Raw genomic sequence first — 24,350 nt, 5'->3', positions numbered from 1 at the left:
GGATTACAGGCATGAGCCACCACGCCTGGCCTATATTATATATTTTTAAAACTTTTACAGTTTAATTTTATGATGAAGCCTTTTATAGAAACATTAACAAAATGCAGGAATCTGAGACATTTCTTTTTTAGGATAATTCAATAGCTTAATTATTATTATTTGATTTTTAAATTTTGTGAGCCCTTAATAACCTTTAAATCATGACTCTAGTCAACTATATTTACTTATGGTTCAATTATTGTTTCCTTTCCTATTACTTTTCTAATTTATTTATTGTATAAAAACAGCAAGGGTTTAATGATAACGGGAAGATGTTTTTCTTTATAGCACCAGATGCTTAAAAACCTGGATACTGTTAGATTTTCATGTGACTTTCATTTTTGCATTTTTCTTTTGTAAAAGTCAAAGTTGTATTTGTTCTTTTCAGAGTTGCCCAGCTCTTTTTCCTTTGTCCAAAATGGTTCTAAACTGAATACAATAAATCTGTGTAGAATCAATTTTATTCTAAATGAAACTCAAAAAAGTGCCTTGAGTCATTAAGGAAAAAAAATCCTCAGTACCTCTAAATTAGTATGTGGAACATTAAAAAGTTAACATTTTCTGTAGTTTATTTTTATTTTTATTTATTTATTTATTTTTGAGATGAAGTTTCACTCTTACTGTCCAGGCTGGGGTTCAATGGCGTGTTCTCAGCTCACCGCAACCTCTGCCTCCTAGATTCAAGCAATTCTCCAGCCTCAACCTGCCGAGTAGCTGGAATTACAGGCATCCACCACCACACCCAGCTAATTTTTTGTATTTTTAGTAGAGACAGGGTTTCTCCATGTTTGTCAGGCTGGTCTCGAATTCCCGACCTCAGGTGATCCTCTCGCCTCTGCCTCTCAAAGTGCTGACATTACAGGCATTAGACACCGCTCCTGGCTTTTTTCTTTTTAAATCAAATTAGTTTAAACTGAAAGTATGAGGCTTCCCAATACCTTAGTAAATTATTTGAAGTGTGAAATATTTACTCTTTCATTTTATGTTGCCTTATGATTCTGTGAGATTGTTCCAGCTGAGACAGAAGCTTTTCTTTGAAGATGCATTTATTGGAGAAAGTGATTTGTAGGATTCTATTGTATTTTAAATTAGTATTTAAATCGGTTTTTACATTCACTTAACCCAAAGTTCTCCCCAAGTCTGCTTTAGCAAAGTGATTTTATGGGTCATTGTTTTCTCCATGTTATTATTTGTATGTGTAAAAACCGGTCTAGGAAAAATATTTTTGCCATTTTTACTAATGATATGAGGGAAGAGGGGAGTATTTTTAGCTTTCTATAGTTATGACTTCAGGGTAATAGAAACAAAACTTCTTTGCATCTCACTTTTCTCAGTCCTCTCTTGAGGTACTTTACTGATGGGAATGATTTCTATATGTTCCCTTGGCTCCAAGAGGTCCTATTGCACCAAGTTACTTGCTTGGCTTTCCTCACTATAATGTAATGACACAGTAAAAGTTTTTCGTTTTTCTTTTTAGATAGAGTCTGGCTCTGTCACTCAGTCTGGAGTGCAGTGGTGCGATCTGGGATCACCACAACTTCTACCTCCCAGGCTCAAGCAAGACTCCTGCCTCAACTTCCTGAGTAGCTGGGACTAGAGGCGCATAAGCACCAACACCCCTGGCTAATTTTTCCATTTTTACTAGAAACGGTGTTTCACCATGTTGCCCAGGCTGGTCTGGAACTCCTGAGCTCAAGTGATCTGCCCGCGTTGGCCTCCCAAAATGCTGGGATTACAGGCAGGAGCTGCTGCACCTGACAGTAAAACCTATTTTATCCAGCATAGTGGGAGACTGGAAAAGTTGTTGTTGATTAAGAGTTCATTCCTGTTGATCAAGATTGTGTCCTCTTCTGATTTCCTTTCCATTCTCTTGTCTTACCACCCTGAAAACAGCTATTTTTAATCCCATAGTGATCTGGTATTCTGTTGTGTGATTAGGTCATTTGGTGTACAGTGGTCTAGTGGAGTCAAAATTTGCATTGGGTGTTCAAAAATTCCAGTTGGTAAAGTACCAATAACATAGTTTTCCTGTATATAGATCACTATAGGATAGGTCAGCAAAGATCTCTATTGTAATCTAGTAATAATCTATGCTGCTTCATTCAGCAGAAACTCTGCTTAAATGAGTCTTCATACTAGTAAATTTGGATTTTTTTAAATGAAGCAGTTAATATTTTTAAAAATTAGTTTCATAAATACACATATCCTGTCTAGCAGTCTGGCTAAAAATATAGATTTGGTTATTGGTATTAATTTATAGCTGGTAATTTGCCACTTTTTATAACCACTATAATTTTTATGTTGTCATTAAAGTGCCTGCTCAGTACTGTCTATTAAAGACAGACTCTCACAAACACTAGAAAAAGGAAATGTCCTCATCTTTAGTACAGTGTTAATGTGGACAAAACAAGAGTTATATTCTTTCTGTTATATAAAAACATTGCAAGTTTTGTTTTTTTCTTGAATCTATTTGTCCACCTCATGTTCAGCTAGTTCTGGTACCTCTTCCTATTCTTTCTTACTTCAATTTGGTTCCATTTCTATGATTTATTTATTTTCACTGATGCTTTGTGATGGTTAACTATAATAAATTTAATTCTGATTTATTTTCTACAGTATTTGAATAATGTATGAGTGACCACTCAGTCACTATTACATTAAATATGTAATTTGCGCACCAAATTTAAAGTGGAATGACATAAAAACAGACTACATTACTGTCCATTTTTAAAGTATGAAATTTAAATGTTGAAAATATTCAATCTGGAATGGCACTATTCTTACCTTCTAACTTAAGCTAATTGGTTCATGTTAATTTCTTATCTATTAGATGTTTAAACAGCACTTTCTTCTATTTGTATCTACTCTACGTTGGAAATGTTATACCATGATAGCTTTTGCTACCAACTCTCAACCACTTAACTTATAGAGAAGAATATTCATTTAGGGGGATTTTGTGCTTCATCTGAGCTCAGAAGTAATGCCAGAAAATGTTAAGCATGTACTTTTTAAGAACATATAAGGATTTTAATTGGCTTATACTATGCTACTTCAAGTGAACTAGAAGTATTTAACAGTAGTCTTGAATTATAAGGTTGAGATGTGTGTATCAGGATCTCAACTTAATGTAAAGTAAATGAGGAGGTTACCTGGCAGATTTTTTTTTTTTTTTTTTTTTTACTTTTATTTTAGGTTCAGGAGTACACGTGTGGGTTTGTTAAATAGGTAAACTCGTGTCATGGGGGTTTGTTGTACAGATTATTTCATCACCCAGGTACTAAGCCTCTTACCCAGTAGTTATTTTTTCCTGGCAGGTTTTTTAAAACAACTGGTTTAATCCACAATCCCATAACAAACATAGCTTCACTTCAATATTTACTTTATCTGTCCATTCAACAATGCTCCAACAAGAAACCAAGAAGAAATAACTTAGAATTACTAAACATTTTTTTATTGATTAGAAAAGTAACTCTCTAGGGTCTTTGAAGGCTGGATTTTTTTTGTCTTCCCTGTCCATGGAAGCTAAAAAAATCATGCACAATATTCAGGTTTATATATTAGCTCTCTCTTATAGGGAGTTGCCATACCTCACAGTACAAAGTGTACTCTGTAGATCAGCAATGTTAAACTTATATGTAATTGCTATTTACTATGTAGCAAAAGTGATTCAAGAAGAAAAACAACCTACCATTTATTCACCTTTGTACAGGCGATTGCATACGTTACCCTGCTTTTAATATTTGCACTTGGATAAAACGCTTATGTGTATATAGGAAAGTCACAGTGCAAGATGCTGTTAGCACAGGTACAAAGTATTAGAAACTATTTTGTGAAGATTAATGATTGTATTAAGTAACTAAACAAATAAGATCCTTGTCTGATTGGTTTACTAATGCTATTTCCTATGGTGAGAAGTTATCTACTTCTTGACTTTGCTGTGACCCTGTTGCAGTGTAGTTATTTCTCATGGGTTTACTGATGTTTGCTTGTGAGTTTATCTTCTGCAACAGAATGCTGATCCCTGTGTCTTGAGCTATAGTGTCTTTCTTATGGCTTATGGCTTTCCATTTTAGGTCCCTGCCTCTATGTGACTTATTGTGAAACAGTCCTGATTTATTTCTGGGATTTCCACTCTCCATTTTTGTCTATGGATTGGCCTTTGAATAAAGAAAAATTATCTTCCTTTTTCAAAATGTAATTGTTATTACTTCAGTATTTAAATATGTCATTTATCTTATTTTCCTGGGCCTGGGCAAGAAGGAAAGATTTCAGTATATGCTCATTCAATTTTACTTGTACTTCTAATTGTCATTGCCTTATCTAGTTCAATATGATAGTATTCAGCAAGACAAGGTTCACAGTAGATGTATCTTTATTATGCTTCAAAAATAATTTGTTATATTGAATGTTTTTTCTTAAATTTTGCTTTAGTTTTACATTTAAGTCTTTAATCCATCTTGAGTTAACTTTTGTATATGATGTAAGGAAGGGGTCCAGTTTCAACCTTCTGCATATGGCTATCCAGATAACTGGCTTCCCAGCACCATTTATTGAATAGGGAATCCTTTCCCCATTGCTTGTATTTGTCAGGTTTGTCCAAGATCAGATGGTTGAAGGTGTGTGGTCTTATTTCTCTTTTCTGTTCCATTGGTCTGTGTGTCTGTTTTTGTACCAGTACCATGCTGGTTTAGTTACTGTGCCCTGTAGTATAGTTTGAAGTTGGGTAGTGTGACTTGCTTTGTTCTTTTTGCTTAGGATTGTCTTGGCTATTCAAGCACTTTTTTTGTTCCATATGAATTTTAAAATAGTTTTTTCTAGTTCTGTGAAGAATCTCAATGGTAGTTTAATAAAAATAGCATTGAATCTATAAATTGCTTTGGGCAGTATGGCCATTTTAATGATACTGATTCTTTCTATCCATGAGCATGGAATGGTTTTGCATTTGTGTCATCTCTGATTTCTTTGAGCAGTGGTTTGTAGTTCTCCTTGTAGAGATCTTTCACCTCCCTAATTAGATGTATTCCTATGTATTATATTTTTTTGTGGCTATAGTGAATGGGAGTTGGTTCCTGATTTAGCTCTGGGCTTTACTGTTTTTGGTGTATGGGAACGCTAGTAATTTTTGTACATTGATTTTGTATCCTGAGACTTTGCTGAAGGTGTTTATCAGCTTAAGAAGCTTTGGACTGAGACTATATGGGGTTTTCTAAACATAGGGTCATGTCATCTGCAGCCAGGGAGAGTTTGATTTCCTCTCTTCCTATTTGGATGCTCTATTTCTTTCTCTTGCCTGAGTGCCCTGGCTAGGACTTCCAATACTATGTTGAATAGGAGTGGTGAGAGAGGGCATTCTGGGTTTTCAAGGGAATGCTTCCAGCTTTTGCCCATTCAGTATGATGTTAACTGTGGCTTTGTCATGTATGGCTCTTATTACTTGAGGTATGTTTCTTCAATACCTAGTTTATTGAGAATTTTTAACACGAATGGATGTTGAATTTTATCAAAAGCCTTTTCTTTCTGCATCTATTGAGATAATCCTGTGTTTTTTATCATTAATTATGTTTATGTGATAAATCACATTTATTGATTTGCATATGTTAAACCAATTTTAAAGCCTGTTTGATCATGGTGGACAAGCTTTTTGACTTGCTGATGGATTCAGTTTGCCAGTATTTTGTTGAGGATTTTTGCATCACCATGCATCATGGATGTTGGCCTCAAGTTTTCTTTTCTTGTTACATCTCTGCCAGGTTTTGGCATCAGGATGATGCTGACCTGGGAGACAACCTAGGCCAATACCATTCAGGACATAGGCACAGGCAACGATTTTATGACAAAGATGCCAAAAGCAATTTCAACAAAAGCAAAAATTGACAAACACGATCTAATTAAACTAAAGAGCTTCTGCACAGCAAAAGAAACTATCAACACAGTAAAGAGACAACCTACAAAATGGTAGAAATTTGTCGCCAACTATGCATCTGACAAAGGTCTAATATTCAGCATGTATACGGAACTTAAACAAATTTACAAGAAAAAGCAAACAACCTCATTCAAAAGTGGGCAATGGACATGAAAAGACACTTTGCAAAAGAATACATAAATGCAGCCAAGAATCATGTGAAAAAAGCTCGACATCACTGATCATTAAAGAAATGCAAATCAAAACCACAATGAGATACCATCTCACACCAGTCAGACTGGCTATTATTAAGTCAAAAAAATAACAGATGCTGGCGAAGTTGTGGAGAAAATGGAATGCTTTTACACTGTTGGTGGGAGTGTAAATCAGTTTAACCACTGTGGAAGACAGTGTGGTGATTCCTCAAAGACCTACAGACAGAAATACCATTCGACCCAGCAATCCCATTACTGGGTGTATACTCACAGGAATATAAGTCATTCTATTATAAATATACACACATGCATAATTAATCACAAAACTACTCACAAAAGCAAAGACATGGAATCAACCTAAGTGCCTATCAGCGGTGGACTGGATAAAGAAAATGTGGTACATATACACCATGGTATACTATGCAGCCATAAAAAAGAACAAGATCATTTCCTTTGCAGGAACGTAGATGGAGCTAGAAGCCACTATCCTTAGCAAACTAACGCAGGAACAGAAAGCCAAATGCCACACATTCTCATTTATAAGTGGGAGCTAAAACGATGAGAACACACGGACACATAGAGGAAAACAACACATGCTGAAGCCTAGTGAAGGCGAGAGGGTGGGAGGAGGCAGAGGATGAGGAAACGTAATTAATGGGTACTAGGCTTAATACCTGAGTGACGAAATAATCTGCACAACAAACTCTCATTACACAAGTTTACCTATATAATAAACCTGCACATGTACCTCAAAACTTAAAAGTTTTTTTTTAAAGGGAAAAAATTGCTTTGATGTTAACATTAACATATCTGTTTTCTCATTGAATTCACAACATCTACCACTGTTCATAATTTTGCTTTTAAACTTTCAAGGTATGTTAATGGATTCCATGGATGCTTTTAGTTAAAACTAACATCTGTTATCTTGTACTATATTATAACTATATCGTTTTGGAGCTTTCCTGTTGCTAATTATATAAATTGCTACTCATAAGATTTTCAAAATTATTTTTAAACCTCGGTGACTTTTATCTTGATTAGGTATCAGAAAGTATCTTCTTAATTCCCTAGTTTTCTCCCATCCTTCCTTATGGTCTTTGTTGATATAATCCTGGATTTTAAATCCAAATAATTTATAATAATACTGTTTATTTTGTTTTCAACTGAGAAAAATATTGAAAACCTATAACCATACTTATGATAATTTGGTCTTTTCTACTTTCTACTTTCACTGGCTTCAATTCTTACACCCAAAACTTTTATACTGTTACTTTACTAGGCTTGATCATTTTGTTTTGTTTCATTTTTCAGTAGGTTAAAGAATGGCTTCAAATAAAAATTTTCAAGAAGGGTACATGATTAACCTATTTTCTCAGTTTATATGTGTCTGTTTTGGTTATCACTGTATCTAAAGTGCCTGACACCGAGTAAGTATGGTTATATTTGTAGAAAAAAAACTCAGTTCAATAATGTTTTAGTACTTTCCCAGGAATTTGAGGTCAAACTCCTGACCTCAGGTGATCCACCCACCTTGGCCTACCAAAGTACTTGGATTATAGGTGTGAGCCACTGCACCCACACGAAAGACTAAGATAACTTGGTTGCACATAAAATTCTTGCTTCCTAGTTATTTTTTCTACCTCAAAACTCTGTAAGCATTGAATTTATCAATATGAAGAAGACTGAGCCTAGATTTTTCTTATTATTGTTTTTTCTGTCTGTATTTTTATTAAATTTTTCTTTATCCTCTTACTCCAGAAATCATGCCTGGATGAATATAAATTTAATTCTCTTTTCACTGATTTTCTCCTGGAATGGGGTTAGCCCTTTATATCTTTAAATAGCTCTCACTTCATGTCAGTTAAGATTGTTTTGTCTTATATTTTTAACTAATAATTTGATTCTATTTGTGCTGTTTTCTTTTTCCTTTTTTTTTTTTTTTTTTTTTTTTTTGAAACGGAGTTTTACTCTTGTTGCCCAGGCTGAGTGCAGTGGCCGGATCTCAGCTCACTGCAAGCTCCGCCTCCCGGGTTCAACGCCGTTCTCCTGCCTCAGCCTCCCGAGTAGCTGGGACTACAGGCGCCCGCCACCTCGCCCGGCTACTTTTTTGTATTTTTTAGTAGAGACAGGGTTTCACCGTGTTAGCCAGGATGGTCTCGATGGCCTGACCTTGTGATCCACCCGTCGCGGCCTCCCAAAGTGCTGGGATTACAGGCTTGAGCCACCGCGCCCGGCCTCTTTTTCCTTTTTAAGGAGAATGATTTATTTGTTTTTTTGGTTCTCTGTTGTTAGCCTCCATATCTGTCATTTTCTCTTTCTATTTTTACAATTCTTTGATTTTTTTCCTCCCTGCATTCTAGAGCAGCTCAGATTTATCTTTTACTCCACTTCCGGGGTTTTGTGCAGCACTGATCATGCTCTCTACTGCCTCCAAGGTGAATTTCAACATCTTTATCCTATTATTTCCTTTTTCATCTCATTCTATTTTCTTTTTAAATTTTTTTATCATATTCTATTTCATTCTATTTTGTTAATTTCACATTGGTTCATTTTAATTGCTACCTGCTCTTTCTAAAGAATTTTCTGTCATTTCCCTTTGTATGGTGACAGCCAGTTGAAAGAATAAAGATGAGGATGACCCCCTAGGGCAGTGCTACTCAAAATGTGGTCTATAGATAGGTACTATCCTTAAACTACTTGTTACTGGTCAATGATAAGCACGCTTACTTCTAAACTGTATCAGTGCACAATGGGGCCAGATAAACACTCTCAATTTCTGTACATGTCTCACCTTTAAAGGAGGGAGAGGGAGCATGCTGATTAGTGGCAAGAAGTCCCAAGACCAGCACTGGTCTGGACCACATTTGAGTACTACTGCTCTAGATGATTACAGAAAAACAAGATAGAAGGGAAACAGATCCTTTATATCTTTGCCCTTTGCCCCAATGACCCTCTCTCTAGACCATTATATGAAAGAGGAATAAACTACTGAAACACTTTATTTTTGATTATCTTTTTTTCTTTTCTTTTCTTTTTCTTTCTTTCTTTTCTTTCTTTCTTTCTCCTTCCTTCCTTCTTTCCTTCCTTCCTTCCTTCCTTCCTTCCTTTCTTTCTTTCTTTCTTTCCTTCTTTCTTTCCTTCCTTCTTTCTTTTTTTTTTCTTTTTTTTTTGAGACAGAGTCTCACTCTTGTTGCCCATGCTGGAGTGCAGTGGTTCGATCTCGGCTCACTGCAACCTCCGCCTCCCCCATTCAAGTGATTCTCCTACCTCCCAAGTAGCTGGGCTTACAGGCACATGCCACTACACCTGGTGAATTTTTGTGTCTTTAGTACAGATGGGCTTCACCACATTGGCCAGGCTGGTCTCAAACTCCTGACCTCAGGTGAGTCACCCACCTCAGCCTACCAAAGTGTTGGGATTACAGGTGTAAACCACCACATCCAGCTGGTTATCTTTTTTTTTCTTTTTTCTTTTATTTTTGAGAAATTTTGCTTATACCTTCATTAATACACTATAATAGGTCATTTTCAGAAAAAGGGTCTTCCTTTGAGTATTCCAATACTTTCCTTTATTCTATAATTTTTTATGCAACTCATATTGATTTTATTTCATCTTTAATCATTCTTAAGCATGAAAAACTGTTTTCAAATAGAATTTGTCCACAGAGAAAGTATGTGGGTTGGGCTTATTCTATGTCATGTGATGGAAAAATCCCCTTTTCAACTATAAAATTTGTGGAGGTGGGATGTGCAAGGTGAGGTTGGGTCAGTGCACTTCATTCCAGCCCAATCTCCAGATTGTATCACAATTTCACTTAACACACCTCTTCTACATTCACTGCCTTGTTCTCTGATATTCTGAGCTCTGGGTATTTATTTAAAGCTCATTTCCTATTATCCACTGTTGAGTTCTTTATGTAAGCATCTGTCTCTTCCCACCATAGGTGCACAAGCACGCACACACACTCACGCACATACCCATGCACAAAGGGCTTTACACTTTGCCAGGACCTGTGTGCTGGGAAGGAGTAGGAACCTATCAGAATTGTGCAGGAGGTGAGGAACACAGGAGGGAGATAAAGTTTAGAGATTTCTCACACTAAATCAAACGTCAATGGGGGTCCTAGGTTTTTTTGTTCTGTAGTTTTCACAACACGACTTGCTAACTGATTGGATATGAAAGAGGAGAGAGAGGGAGCATGCTAGGAGAATTACGAAGTTTTTAGTTTGAATGACTGGGCAGATAGAAAGTATAGTATTTCCTTAAAGAGGGACAGATTTGGCTGGAATGAGGATGATTTTGGTTTCTTATGAGCTACTGTTGCAATATCTCAGTAGAAATTTCTAGTAGAAGGACGTTTATACAGTCAAGAGGTATGGACTGAGTACATAGATTTAAAAACTATCAGTATGTGAGTAAGAACAGAAGCCATGGGCATGAGTGGAACTGCTTGAATAGAATGGAAGAGGAGGTAGCTTAGATGAATGCTAAGGAACTATTTAAAAGATCAAGTGGGAAAGAAGTGGGAAAGAAAAACAGATAAAGGCAAAGCTACGGAGGAATGAAAACTATCAGAATGTAGTCATGGGAGCCAAAGAAAGAAAATGCCTCAAGAAAGAGAATATTCCACAGGGACAAATGCCATTTAGAGGTTAAGCCAAATAAGTTCTGAAAATCAGCTCTCTTGATTGTAGAATTAGATTGACTACCCGACTCAATTTTCAATGTTATTGTGAGTTGTTTCTAAATCCTTTAATTTATATGTATTTTTGTGGGAAATCAAGAAATGCTGCAGTGAAGCTGTTCTCCAGCTGACTTGCAAAACAGAAGTCTATACTACTACTGAGGTTTTTGTTGTTTTGTTTTGTTTTTAGTATTCTTGCAATCCTCCTTTATTGGTCAAAGACCATTTGGTTGCAAATAATAGTATCCCATTCAAATTAGGGTAAGGCGAAAGTGGAATGTTTTTAAAATAATACAAGTGTAAATTCATAGAACCCAAAGTCAGGAAGTCTAGTGAGGCCTCATAAGAGACTGGAATGAGGAACTGGAAAGTTGTCAGGGACCAGGATAGCTACTTTCTTTCTGTGTCTCTTTCCAAATCCTGTGGTCTCTTGTCTCTGTTTTTCTTTCTTCATCTTCTGATCTGCCGGTCTCTGCAATCCAGATCTCTATTTCCCCATAAACAGAAAATAAAATAGCCCCCAAGACATCTCTACATATCTTCTCTCTTTCAGCCCTACCTAAGCCTGCATATTCTAGAAGAAAGAATTCTTTCTTCTGTGTCCCATATTCTAGAAAAAAGAATTGATTGACCAAGTTTAGATCATGTGTCCATTCTGGGTCCTACTCATTGTGAGCAGAGCAAATCATGTGTCCTTTCCTTATTGGGGAAATGAGAACTGACTCTGACAAAGAAGCGTGGGCAGGGAAATTAACTAAACTGACTGCTGCATCTTCTTGATCCCATCAAGTTCATTTTTCTGCTCAACTTGCTGTCTTCACATTTCATCTTGTGTATTTTCATTTCAGAATGTCCTCTTCTCAAGATTCTCTGTACTTATCTTTTAAAAGCCTGTGTCTGCTTGTAACTTATTAAAAATTCTTCTGGTCCCCATTAAAAAATCATTTTGGAGATAATAATCTTCATGTTCTAAGCCTAAGACATTTATTCCTCTTTTCTGCTATAACTTTTCATAGATCTAGAGAATTTCTCTTTTACAGAGAGTATTTTTATCCCTCCCATAGGTTTCCCTTTTATTCTTCAAAAACGGGGTGTATTAGTATTCACACTGCTGATAAAGACATACCAGAGACTGGGAAGAAAAAGAGATTAAATTGGAATCATAGTTCCACATGGCTGGAGAGGCCTCAGAATCATGGCAGAGGGGAAAAGGCACTTCTTACATGACCGCAGCAAGAGAGAATGAGGAGGAAGCAAAACTGGAAACCCTGATAAACCCATTAGATCTCACAAGACTTGCTATCACAAGAATAGCACAGGAAAGACTGGCTCCCATGATTCAGTTACCTACCCCGGGTCTCTCCCACAACACGTGGGAATTCTGGGAGATACAAATTCAAGTTGAGATTTGAATGGAGACACAGTTAAGCCATATCGGGGGAGAGATCTGTAATAAGTGTTTGCTGGTAATAGGATGTGTGACTTTGTCCCAACCTATGAAAAATACCCCCATTAAAGTACTAGGATGAGGAAGGATGAGTTGATGTGAACAAGTTCTTGCCCAAATACCATCATGTTCCAGGTCTGCATCTGGTGCTGCTCTAATACAGTGAGAGAGTAATTTTCCCTCCCCTCTTATTCTCTAAAGCAATCAAAGACAAAAAGCTATGGTTCCCAACATGCATAAATGTCTGGATCCTCAAGATATTTTAGCTTTTTTTTTTTTTTTTTTTTGACAGAGTCTTGCTTTGTTGTCCAGGCTGGAGTGCAGTGGCACAATCATGGCTCACTGCAGCCTCAACCTCTTGTTCTCCAGGTTCTCCCACCTCAGCCTCCAGAATAGCTGGGACCACAGGCACGTGCCACCATGCCCGGCTCCTTTCTTATTTTTATTTTTTTGTAGAGATAGGGTCTCGTTTTGTTGCCCAGGCTGGTCTCAAACTCCTGGATTCAAGTGATTCCCCTGCCTTGGCCGCCCAGAGTGCTGGAATTACAGGCATGAGCCACCACACCCAGCCAGATATTTTATTTTTAATCTGTCAGAGTTTCACACACAGTATGTGGTAGATGTTTAGTAGTGGTTTGAATATTTTTTTTTCTAAAATGCGAATTTGATCATCTCATCCACCTGCCTATAATTCTTTAACATGTCCTTGAATGCAAGAAAGAATTCAAGTTTCTTTGTCTGGAATTTCAAGCCCTTAATAAATTGGCCCCTAGTTCTCCCAACCCAAGGAGAGAAGTACTAGCGATATCCTCACATGCATTCTAACCATCTGCTTGCGATTCAGCTATCTACAATGCACTCTCACACTTCCACATTGTATTGCCTATGTCATTCTCTCTGCCTCAGTCCTCTGTCCCCCTATCCCTCTTTCTGCAAGGTAAACTCTCACTGAGTCTACCAGCCTCAGCTCTGTCATAAATAAAACATCTGGGGCAACCCTTTCTGACACTTGGACACAGACTTTCAGTCCTCTCTGCTCCCACAGTACTAACACCTGTATATGCAGGTGTTATTAATTAATCTCTGTATATTAATAGAGATTAATGCACCTGATGCATCTAGTTGGAATCACTTTTTTTTTTTTTAAACTTGTCTGTTTCCTAACTACACTGAATGCTCTTTGGAGACAGAGACCACATATTTTTTATCTCTGTATGTCTAGCTTCTACCTGGAACCAGGTGAGAACTCCTTAAATATTTAATAAATGAACCAATTAATGTTTCAATATTAAAAGTGCAAATGTAAGAACAAAAACACCCAGGTTTGTAATACAACCCACAGTCATTAATATAGATTCATTAACTAACAAACTGTTCACTATTGTATGTTGAATTCATTTTCAAGAAGCATGAGTAGTTATAGAGCCTCTTAGTCTTTATTCTTAATAACACATCTGCATCCATGAACACGTCATTTTAAATTATGTGCTCAGAAGCCGGGAGGTAAATAAAATGTGTATTTATTGGCAAAGTTCTTCAGCTTTCTCTTTTGTCACATGAGCCAAGAGAAGAATGGATCATTGTGGTAGCTCATGGTAGCTCACAAGGGAAATACTAATGAATACTCTCTTCTTTCATATACTATTTTGAAGCTTACAAAGTACTCTCACATCCCATGTAATCCTTAAAACAGTCCTGTGAGTTAATTAGAATGAGAATTATAAACCTATTTCACAGATATGGACACCGTAAGGATCAAAAGGTAAAATTATATGCCCAAAGATTATTCTGCCAAAAGGTAAAAAAAGTAGCCCCCAAACTCAAATCTTCCACCTCCAGTGCTTAAGTACTCATTTCATTTAACCAGTTAGCAGAAAAACCCAGGTAACATATACATTCAACAGCTTAGTTCCAAGACTACAATATCAGTAACAATTTATTTTGGTTTATAATGTATATGCTGTACAGAAGGTTTCACATTCTTTCATTTGCTTCATACCACAGCCTTGTAAAGTAGATTGGACAAATATTCTTATACCTATTTAGTGGATGAAAAGTCTGAGGTCCACTGAGACTAGGAGATTCTCTTCAGGTGAAATGAAGTTGGTCAGTGACAAACCTAATTCCTGATTATTTGCTCTATCCATTCCCCCTAGTTAGTCAGAATTTGGAGATAATTAAAAGGTTCACCAAATCTTAGAGTGTTAGCTAATTCTGGAGGAAGTTGGAAAGATAAATAGAAGTAATTAACTCATGTCTAGACAGTCTAGAGTTGTCTCAGTGGCAGTCATCCTGATGATGCCATTCCTTTTGTTTGGATTTCTTAAGGGAGGGTCTAAATGGATCTGCCATATCCCTGGTTGTGTTTTGTTCAGAGTAGCTTATTGTTGAGTGGGAGGTGTGTTTCTAATTCAAATGGAAAATCATATACTATCAGTCTAGAGAAAATTTAAACCGTTCATCTTTTAGGAAATGTATTTCAAGCTATTTGAATTTGTACATTTCTCTCTATTGAAAGTTAAGCCTGGAATTTACATATTCCTTCCCTTGCACCTGAGCACAAGCACTTCCCAATATACACGTTCACATCTGTGTTTGCACAAGCACACAGACCACACACAAATATGCACATGCATTGCATGATCACCCTTACACACACACATACTTGAAACACACACATACACATACATCTTTTGATTATATTCCCCTTCTCCAATGGCAAGATATGTAGACATATAAGACATATGCATATCCATTTGGATAATGTCTCACCTCCTGCCCCTGTGCTGCCTCATGCTCTTTTTACTAAACATACACATACACACGTACTCACACTCAAAATGTCAAGTTTCACAATGATTAAGAGTTATGTCAACTTTTGGGTCCTGAATATGCCTGGAGAATAATTTGAGCTTCACATGTGGGATTGAGACTGCCGAGGGAGGATTTTCAGATTCTGAAGTAAGGAGGAGAGGGAAGCACAGCAGGAATGCCAGATGGGAGACTTTTCTATTAATAAAGTCAACGGCCAGGAAGTCATTCCAGTTGAAGGCCCCTATCCACAAATGTCTCCCCCACTCTGATGTCATAATATTTCACAAAAACCTTCGCCAGTGAGCTGAGCTTGGATACTCTCAGGTAATCCTTCACCCCAGAAAAAGTCCTCATGAAGGAGTAGAAACACCACTGGACACTGGAGACAGAGACCTAAGCTTGACACCCAGTTCTCCCTCTGTCATAGCCCATTTTCTGTTGCTATAATGAAATACCTGAGACTGGATAATGTATAGAGAAAATAAGTTTATTTTGCTCAGAATGCTGCAGACTGGGAAGTTCAAAATCAGGCAGCCCATCTGGTAAGAGCCTCAGGCTGCTCATAACAGAAAATGGAAGAAGTGGGTGTGTACAAAAAGGGACCAAACAGGAGGCCAAGAAGCCTCACAAATGAGCACAAATGCTTTGCAAATATCACTGGTAAGCAGTTTCTGGGTAAAACCATATTTCATTTTGGCAATTTGTGGGGGCAGGCTTTATAACAACCCACTCTCTTGGGAACTAATCCATTCCCAAGAGAAGAAGAGCTCACTCATCGGCCTGTGAGACAGCATTAATCTATTCTTGAGGAATCCACCCCCATGACCCAAACACCTCCCACTAGGCCCCACCTCCCAAAACTGCTGCGTTGGCAATTAAACTTCATCATGGGTTTTGGCAGAGACAAATCACTTCCAAACTAACAGCTTCTTAAACTTTCTGAGCCTCAGTTTCCTCATGTGTTAAAAATGAGATGATAATCTTCATGACTTAATATCATAGTGAGGATTAAATGAAATGTGATGACATATATATATTACCAATCACAGTTTCTGATACACAGCAAGCTCTCAATGAATGATAGGACTCATGTTATGTTATACTCTAAACAGGAGATGTTACACAAAGCCAAATTGTCTAAGGCATACTTTTTACAAAATAGATATTTCAGTTGAATTCCTCATTACAACATTAACAACATAGGGAGGAAAAAACAAAAACAAAATTTGGATTGTTGATAAAAAGCTAGTCAAGGATTTAGGAATGTTTTGTATGACGCTTTGATTTCTCAGTACCTGGAAGGGATTTCTGCTTTGCATGCTTTTACTTAACCGTATAAGTTTTGAGGAAAAACAAAAACAAAAACTGATTTCCAGAAAAGATATGAGAACAAGGAATCTGGAGATTTGAGCTCTTTTCTAACCAGACAGTGACCTAAAGTGAGACACAGGTGAAATGAGTATTGACAAGGCAAATTTGAGAGTGCCAACAACTAGCTGGTGTGACTATAAGTTCAGAATATTTGCCCTCAATAGTTTTAAATTGCCTATAGAAAAATGAGAACAAAAGTGTCTCAAAGATCAATTAATAACCTGAATAACCTCCATATCAGACTATCAAGCAGAGGTCTCTGCGATACAGTGAGAAATAAATTGGACTTGAAGTCAGATGCTTGGGATACCTATTGAAGCTTCAGTTTCCCTATCTATGGAATGAACTTAATATTAGTATCCATCTAGTAGTCTTATTATAAAGATTAAATGAGCTCTGCATGTAAAGTGCTTGGAGCAATGCTTAGAACACCTAGTAGTGGTATTTTTGCCCATTTCGTAGGTTTATTATAAGGATGACATAACTAACTGCAAAATATTATTTTTAGCTTTATATATAATATATATTTAATATCAGTCAGATGTATTTTGAGGGTGGGAGTGTTTCTAACTTAAATGTTCACTTTTGTTCCTAACTCAAGGGTTCACTAAAAGGGAATCTCCATAAAATTTTGTATCTAATTTTACTCTTTACTTCTAAAAAGTTAGAATGTTGGACATGCTCTCCTTTCTTCTCTTCTCTCCATTCCTCTTACCTCCCCTCATAAGCACTCAGCTCTGCTCCACTTCACTAAAGAGAACCCCTCCCACTCCACCCCCACAAATTGTTAAAATGAAACAACTTTACACAGAAACTGCTTACCAGCAATATTTGCAAACATTTGTTCTCATTTGTCAGGCTTTTCAGCCAAATATGGCCATCCTACAAAGCTGTAATAAAACATGAAATACACATTTCCATAAAACATTTAATAAAGCTATAAAAGTTAAATAGCTCATAATAAGCAACCATATAAAAACATGCATCCTAGCTCTGGATCATTAACTTTCATCAAAGCTTGGAGGAAAATTCATTCCATCCTTCTAAACTGCCCAACTTGCAGTGTGGAATTGAATCAAGGGTATTGTTCCCAGGACTCCACTTTGAAGCCAGAGAATTTCACAATGGCTTCATTGAATTGAATCTAAGATGATCAGATTCTTCTCACCAAGGTAACAATTAATTTACAAGGAGACTTATTGAAGCTCTTGGAATCCCTGCATTCTATTTGAGAATAAAATGGGCATTTTTTTGCTTATATCCCTAAGTGTGATATTAAGCAAGGCGTGGACATTTGGTTTTGTCTGTCCAGCATCCGATTTTCCTTCCCAGTGGTGTCTTATTTCTGTTCAGGGAGATTCTATTATAATGGATTGTTGGGAGAATGTGGGTATCCTAAAAAACCAGCCTCATCTTCCACCAGTCAGTGACAGAGTGTGTGATCAACCTATGCCAATCAAACTTTGCTTCTAGGACTACTGTGAATCTTGATCAGACTGATAGCAACAGGCATGAGGCGGGGAATCAACAGTTGGTAGTCACTGGTTTTCTCATTTCACAGTAGCAACCTGTTTGGGTAGTTCAATATTTCCTGCTGCCTTGCCCCCTTGACCTGCCCGGATTCCAGTACCTATCAGTCTCCAACTCGCTAGCTATCTCTTACATATTGTAAGTACCCTATCTCCTTCTAGCAAATTCCTTTGCTGCTCAAGTTTTCTAGAGCTGTTTACTATTACTTGTGGTATAGGATCCTAAGTGCACAGAGTACCAAGTAATAATTGTCATTGATCCTTTTTTATTTTCAAGAAAATAAACACACATGACACAGAAAAATACCACCAAAAGTAAGAATTACACAATGATAATTTGTCCACCTCACCATTCCTCCATCAAAACAAAATTATCACCTATCTTGGGTTTGTCTAATAAGAATGAGGTCTGAAAGAAATTAAATCAAATGGCTGTCAGTATTATAGAAAGTATTCAACAAAAGGAAATTCATAAAACCTATATCAAAAATTTAACTGAGGAGGTATAGACTAAAAGTTTCTATTCCACAAAAAAAATGATTTTGAATCTCTTAATAGGTGAGAACTTTTATAAATATTTGCAGCCGGGCGCAGTGGCTCACACCTGTAATCCCAGCACTTTGGGAGGCTAAGGCCGGCAGATCCCGAGGTCAAGAGATCAAGACCATCCTGGCTAACACGGTGAAATCCCGTCTCTACTAAAAAAAAAAAAATACAAAAAATTAGCTGGGTGTGATGGTGTGCACCTATAGTCCCAGCTACTCAAGAGGCTGAGGCAAGAGGATGGCTTGAACCCAGGAGGTGGAGGTTGTGAGCCGAGATAGCACCACTGCACTCCAGCCTGGGCAACAGAGCGAGCCTCCATCTCAAAAAAAAAAAAATTGCCTAATGGCTTGAAAGGCACCAAGAAGAAACAAAATCCCTGTGAGTTGAGACCTTATAGATTACAGTTACAGTTGGTGGCTCCAAATTGTTTGAGGTTAAGAGGATTTATGATTTATAAAAGACTAGCATTGTTAGCCTTTGCATAAAACAGTTACATCTCGCAGGCTCATTTTTACTGGGAGCAGTTCACTGGAGCCAAAATGATATACAAAATGAAATGCCAGCCTCCATACCTTGTTCAAATGCCTTCGCCTTTCAGGCCAAGTCATGTTAAGTGAAAAAAAATCTGTTAGAAACTTGGGAAGGAAATTGGTATTTAATAAAATTCCATCAGATCATTTTCTTTCTCCCTGCAGTCCTACTCACTGAAGAAATCTTAATTAAGAAGAAGGCAGAGATTTTGTCTAAATGCATATGTGAAGTATTAAATATCTGACAGGCCATTTGCATGCTGACTTCACATGTGGGCCAGGATGGAGCACCAGGCTGTAACTAGGCTCAAGGGCAGCTTGAAGCCATCACTGCTGAATAATGGCCGCTGTCTTTTTAAAACTCTCGGAGGTTCACATTGTAGGTTCCCTTCCAGTTTCCAGTGGTATGAGAGACACCGCCAGTATAAATCTTGTTGTCACAAAAGAACAAGTTATAGTATATATTCAACCACACACATACAAAAACTTTCAAATAACATTAACTTAAACCCACAAAACCAAGAAGAGTCAGAAGCAAAGCTGAAACTCTGTCCTTAAGTCACCCTCATTGTGTTTAGATCTTGAAGAATCTCCAACTCATCACAGGGTATCACCAGGGCTGTGTCTACACAATAGTAAGATAATAAGTCAAATTGGCTTTAAAAAGGAAAAAAAGAAAGAAAAGAAAAAGAAAGAGAAAAAATATCATAACTCAAGTTGAGTTGACAAAATATAAACCAGTCTCCTTTTGTGATTTTTTTTTCGTCTCAATATGTGGGCCTAGACACTCTGTCCAATCCCCATAGAGTACCACATGCTGAAAGAAATAGAAGGGAAGACCAAGCCTGGGGCAATTTGAAGATTTCCTCCCTAGCATCATGGGTTCTTCGCAAAGATTTTTATAAAAAATTAAAACTGTTACTATTATCTAGCTTTGGTATGCATATTATCTCTTGGTTCATTCACGAGTCAAGTCTTCAATTTTTCCAGGGTCACTTGATCCGAGTAGTTAGGAGACCTGGCTGTTCTTGGAAATGATTCTGAAGAACTATAGGCATTGTCAAATCTGAGGCAGGAATGCCATTTGTGAAACTGTAAGTGTAGGTAGTTAAGGGCCTGTGTTTTAGAACCAGACAGACCTGTGTTTCAAACCCAGTTCGGTAATCCCTTACCAGCTGGGTGACCTGGGCCAGGGAGCTCACCTCTCTGAATAGTGGATTTTGCACCTATAAAATGAATCAAGGAACACCCACCTGGCAGGGCTGTCATGAGGATTAAGTGAGAGACTCATGAGGCTCTGAGCACTGTGCCTGGTGTGTGGTAAACCTTCCGTAAATGGTCCTTATATCTGTGAGCATCAAGCACTTCCAAAGGGAAAAAATAAGACAAAAACTCTTTAAGATCAAGATGAGAGGAGGCTGAAAATTTCTAGATGCAAAAAGAATTTGCTTTCCTGATACACAAAATAACTTTCACACAGGGAAGAGGCTGCAGAAGTGAATCATTCATTCCACAAATATGCCAACTATGCACCAGGCACTGGGGAATTTGAAGATCAACAAGATAGAAGTGGTCCCTGCCCTCCAGAAAATAACAGTCTAGAGGGGATGCAGACACAGAAACAGGCAATTACAGCAAGGAGTCTGGTCAGGGTCCCATCTCTCTTACACAGTGCCCTGGTGCCCCATCCCCACCACCCACCCCCAGAAACCACATTGGAGCCCCATCCTGTGCTCACATCCCACTTCCTGCCAATCCAAAGAGGAGACTTGAAATCGTTGACCTTGGCCTTCCTGGGCTACAAATTCTAATAAGATGAGCACACCAGCTTCCAGCCAATGACTGAGCTTTAGAACTCCACCTTCCTAGATTGCCATTATGACCTGAATGTTATGAGCTAAATTGTGTCTTCCCAAAATTTATATGTTGAAGCCCTAACCCCTAATTCCTCCCAATGTAACTGTATTTTGGCCTTTAAATAAGTGATTAAAATTAAAGTGAGGCCATTAGGATGGGATCTAATCTAATCTGACCGGTGTCCTTATAAGAAGAGAAAATTTGGACACACAAACAGATATACGAGAGGTGCACACACACACACACACACGGAAAAGGCTATGTGAAGACACAGGAAGAGGATAGTCATCTTTAAGAAAAGGAGTGAGGAACTATAAGGAATATAAATACGTTGCCAGAAAAAAAAGTATAGTATGTAGAATTATTAAGTTTTAGAACTTGAAGGAAACTTTTTTTTTTTTTTTTTTTTTAAGATGGAATCTCACTCTGTCACCAGGCTGGAGCGCAGTGGTGCAATCTCGGCTCACTGCAACCTCCATCTCTCGGGTTCAAGGGATTCTCCTGCTTCAGCCTCCAGAGTAGCTGGGACTACAGGCATGTGTCACCATGCCCGACTAATTTTTGTATTTTTAGTAGAGATGTGGTTTCACCATGTTGTCCAGGATGGTCTCAATCTCTTGACCTTGTGATCCGCCCACCTCAGCCTCCCAAAGTGCTGGGATTACAGGCATGAGCCACCACACCTGGCTAAGAAACCATCTTATAGGAAACATTTTTATTCCTTTTATTTAACAGATGTGTAAACTGGTACCAGGAGAATTTAGGTGATTTGTCCAAGATCACAGACATGACTAGAACTAGAACTGAAACTAGAAGCCAGGTTCCCTAACTACAAGTCTATTAAACATCATACATTGCTCTACCTTTTCTCCAATTATTTTGATATAATAATTAACTTACATACAAATACCTCATAACTGAACTTCCAGCTGAATTGCTGTTTATATAAGATTGTATTATAACTATTTGAAAAGCATTTCTGTAGCGGGCAAAATGTAAAAAGACGTACAAACGTGGCCATGTACATGCCCAATGTTTCTCTTTTTACCATTTCTTCATTCATCCTTTGGCCTCCTGCTATGTGTTCAATGCTGTGCTTGATGCAGAAGAAAACAGGTAGAAGATACAGTCCCAACTTATAAGGAGTTCTGTGCACACACTAGTTGGGAAGACATATCTGTAAGTAACTGTTCAGTTGGTTACTTAGCAAATATATATCAAGCCCCTGGTCTATACTAGACACTCTGTTAGGTTCCAGAAGTGTAGTGGTGAGTTTGGGTGAGGTTAGGCTGCTGTAACAAAGAGAACCAAAATAATCCAGTGGTTTAAAGACTGAAGTAAATTACTTCCTCATGTAATAATTTGAGGTAAGTGTTCAGGTTGGTGGGTAGCTCTACTTCACTTGGTCCTTTGGGCCTGCATCCCTCACCCTCTGCCATCTCCTGTGGCTTTGTCATCCAGCCTCTGTATGGGGGGCACTGAGTCATAGTTGGCTCCAGCTGTCAACAATAGAAAGGAGAAATAGAAGTGGCACCCAGCATTTGTGCCACATTTGATATGCCAAAATTTAATCACGTGGCCACACATAGCTGCAAGGGAGGCTAAGAAGTGGAGGTAGCTAGGCAGCATGTGTCTGGCATAATTCCGCCACCTTGTGTCTCCCCACAAAGAGGAGAATGGGCTTTCAGAGACGGCTAGTTGTCTTGGCCCCGCATAAAAAGCCTTCACAGTATCTCTGCCTGTATGCATCCACAATCTATCTAGGGAGACAAAATAATCAAATCCCTACAAATAATAGTAAATGTCATAAAGGAAAGGTATATGGTCCATAAGAACATAGAATGGGAGGACTGACTGACCAGGTCAAGGCTGGAATATCCAGGCAGCAGGAAGAGCCCATGGAAAGGCCTGGATGCAGATGGGGGAGCTGGTTGGAAGCTCACATCCTGGAGCCAGACTTCCTCTAGAAGACTGAAGAAGGTTTGAGTCTTAGCTCTAGAACTTACTAACTGTGAGACCTTGGAGGAGTCATTTAACCTCTTTACGTCTTAGTCCCTTGTTTGTGGAATAATCATCATTATTATATAATATAGTAATAACTACAATTATGATATCATTAGTACCTTTGTTATAGGTACCAATTGTAAATACTATACTACAGGCACATACTGACTATAGCTAACACTGCCTAGGGATATGGGGAACATCCATCTCAGGTCAGAATTTTAACAAGTAGTCATCTAGGTGAGGAGTTGTCTAGTAGTAGTTACTTAGGATTTTCTAGGCAAAGACACAGGCTTTTATTATTGTAAGTAATTCAAGAGTTTCTGTTTCTGTCTCTTAGTCTGTGAAAAACCCCAGGTTTGGCCAAGTATGCTTGATCCATGGAATGAGGGGTAATGTCTAACTAGTCCATCTTTTTGCTGCTGCCATAAGAGTAGGAATAAATCATGTTATTTGTGCATTACACAATTGTACAGGAATTCTCAAGGGGTGGCAACAATGAACTTCAATATATATAGTCAGGTGGACGTTCCCTTTTTTTTTTTCTTTTATGTAGACCCAAAGGAAAAACTTCTGCTTCACTGAGGGTTTGCTGAAAATCAACTGACCAAAGGCAGATTAATAAGGGGAAAAGCATACAGGTCTATTAAATCATAGTTTGGTATGACATGTGGAACTTCAGCATGAAGACTCAAGGATATAGGGGAAACTATCCATTTTATGTGTTAAGGTTAAGGTAGTATGGACAGCTGTGTAGAAATATGATGGAACAGAAAGGCTATGATCTAATGCTACTAGACTGACTAAGTGGGGAAAACCAACAAGGCCTGTCTGTCTAGATTCTTCTTGGCCTCTCTGAGCAGCGTTCCTTCCTTCTGGATGTGGGGCAGGACCTTCTCTGGAATGAGGACCTTATGACCTGCAATCAAGCAGAGTAGGTCAGATAATTTATTTAAGTCTAGTTTTTACACAGAAAGGTGGGAAAGGGGTTAGAGTACTATTTTCAGGTTTTATGGCCGGCTTTGGGGAAAAGGGGTTCTGCTTTCTACAACCCACTTTGGGGAAGAAGGATTCTAATTTCTATAGCAAGCCTCAGGGTAGAGTGAGGGGCAGGAGGGCAGGAGAAAGTGACAGAGAAATGTTTGCTTCTGAGGCTGCTGCTGAGGCCTTCATTTTGAGGTATTATATTTTGAGCCCCAACAGTTTGTGCCTATTCCTTTGTGTTTCAAAAATCAGTGAATTTCAAATCTAAGTCCCCCTTACACTGTGCAGTTCATGTGTTCTACAATGGTCATTTGGGGTCTCCCCTCATGGCTGGCATTAGATAGATCCGGGGTCTTCTGTAGGACCCTGAAGTAGGGAGTCCCCCTTATCCACCAAGCACTGTAGAGATCCATTAGTTCTGTTTTCTC

At 38.0% G+C, this 24,350-nt stretch overlaps 2 long non-coding RNA genes across 2 annotated transcripts in view; both read right to left on the bottom strand.

Annotated features, from left to right (window-relative positions):
* LOC103876015 overlaps positions 1-22,867 on the bottom strand; it is a 62,167-nt gene extending 39,300 nt beyond the window's left edge. Inside the window, exon 1 of the long non-coding RNA XR_002515815.2 lies at positions 22,794-22,867. This is a non-coding gene — a long non-coding RNA (uncharacterized LOC103876015). The remainder of the gene's footprint in view (positions 1-22,793) is intronic.
* Positions 18,856-21,333, bottom strand: LOC110740749. Its single transcript, XR_002515814.2, has 3 exons — positions 20,816-21,333; positions 20,331-20,441; positions 18,856-19,702 (listed from the first exon to the last, which is right to left on the bottom strand). It is a non-coding gene; the product is annotated as an uncharacterized LOC110740749 (long non-coding RNA).
* Positions 22,868-24,350: the final 1,483 nt, after the last annotated feature.

The sequence above is a fragment of the Papio anubis genome, chromosome 9 (genome assembly GCF_008728515.1).
Source record: "Papio anubis isolate 15944 chromosome 9, Panubis1.0, whole genome shotgun sequence".
NCBI lineage: Eukaryota > Metazoa > Chordata > Mammalia > Primates > Cercopithecidae > Papio > Papio anubis.
Note: the sequence above shows the minus strand (reverse complement) of the source record. Positions and strands in the feature narration are given on the sequence as shown.